At 30.1% G+C, this 1,836-nt stretch overlaps 1 long non-coding RNA gene across 1 annotated transcript; it reads left to right on the top strand.

Annotated features, from left to right (window-relative positions):
• LOC105460348 lies at window positions 1-866 on the top strand. Its single transcript, XR_975818.1, has 2 exons — window positions 1-55; window positions 496-866. It is a non-coding gene; the product is annotated as an uncharacterized LOC105460348 (long non-coding RNA).
• The last annotated feature ends 970 nt before the right edge of the window (window positions 867-1,836 follow it).

Genomic DNA, 1,836 nt, shown 5'->3' with positions numbered 1-1,836 from the left:
CATTTATTTAATAAAATTGAGCTTGTTAGAGAAGATCATGGGCGATGGAAACTAGGTATGATTAATTAATATTTATATTCTTACATTATAGTTTTACATTTATGTCTGATTTGTGAATAAAATATGTTATTTCTTCTGCACTAATCGTAATTGCATATTTATAAGATTGGGAATGTGACCTTAAAAATAATCGTTATCGTTATTTTTTATAAAAGATAACTTGTTACTGTTACACGTTACTGATTGTAAAAAGTAACACGTTATCGTTACTTGAAAAGTAACAATTTGTTATTTTTTCGTTATATTTTTGTAATAATTCAGACAACATGACGAACATAAAGTTCAAAATCGGGACGTCTTAAAAACGTCTACAAGACACCTTAAAAACATCTTTGCGAAAAAGGCGTTTAAAAGATCTTAGGGACATCTTATGTCCCAATTTTAGAATTTATGGTCTGAGAAAATAAGTTTAATTAAATTTTATATTATTTGCAGATAATTAATCCATTATACACAAGCCTGCGAAATTAAAAGAAACCTAAAAAAACAATTAGTAATACTTAAAATAGTAATTTCCTACGTAATTTTGGTGCTGAATCCGAATTCATCAGTAAAAAATGTTTATCACCATCAGATTTTATAGATAAATGTGGTATTAAGTTATATATAACAAATAAGTTCGTTCTATTTTTGCTTCAGTGCAGATTCATTCCGATTTATTCTTTCGTTTCTCGGCGCTATTGCACAACTCGAATGTGCATTTGTGTTACACAACTTGTATGTGAATTTTGGTGTAGCTAACTTCAGTATTGTTGCATGCTGCGTAGCTGTGAAAATGAAAATAAATAACGTGCAATATTGTCATATTTTACTCTATTATACATAATGTGTAAAAAAAGATCGGAAACCCGTGAATAACTCGAAAAATATAAGTTTTATAGAAAAATGTTTTAGACAAAAGTTAAAGAGCTTAAAAAATTTATTTATTGGTTTTATCGGTTTGAGCTCGGTTGATCGGGTGGCGTCACACTCAAGGTCAGATGAAGGTTGTACCAATTTTTTTAAATGGAACGCTCTATTTTTGATTCCAGAATCTGACAGCTGATGTCAAGAGCTTTGTAAAGTATATAACTATAATAATATTTTTGGTTAAGTAAAACTCGAGTTATAAAGCTTGAAAGTTACAGTACCTTCGGTATTAACATTATCCAAGGTGTCCGAGCAATGGCTAAAATTTTTTAAATGTTGTTCAATGACCTTGACATGTAATTTGCAAAATGCAATTTTTTAAAATAACTTTTAGATGCAAAATAATTAGAAGAATCTTATTATGTAAAAAATCATATACATAATAAATTCCGTTTAAAGACCATCACACATAAAATCCCGTAAGGTCGTAAGACGTAAGCGTAAGTAAATTGACCAATCCTAATTGAGTGGGGGAGACGGACAACCTAATACTCAATTGGGATTGGTCGATTTTCTTACGTCTTACGATCTTACAGGATTTTATGTGTGATGGCCTTAAAAAAGTGGAAATGACCTTCATATCTTTTTAATGCCACCTAGAAAAAAAAACGATGTGACTAAATTACGTCGAAACCTTCAAAATCGTTCAACTTTTATCTGAAACATTTATTTTGTATCATTAAAAATGAGTGAGATATTCAAGGTGTACGATTTAAATGGACTACGTATCCTATATAATAAATCCGTCTCAGGCGTACTCTTTAACGCCGAGACACGACCGTGTTTTTTGATATCAGATTTTGAGCTTTATTCCTTTATAGTTACTTTCATAAAGTAACTTAGCTACCCAATCAGCACACAATGTTT

This window comes from Wasmannia auropunctata, unplaced genomic scaffold (assembly GCF_000956235.1).
Source record: "Wasmannia auropunctata unplaced genomic scaffold, wasmannia.A_1.0 LD323943.1, whole genome shotgun sequence".
In the NCBI taxonomy this organism is placed as follows: Eukaryota; Metazoa; Arthropoda; class Insecta; order Hymenoptera; family Formicidae; genus Wasmannia; species Wasmannia auropunctata.
Note: the sequence above shows the minus strand (reverse complement) of the source record. Positions and strands in the feature narration are given on the sequence as shown.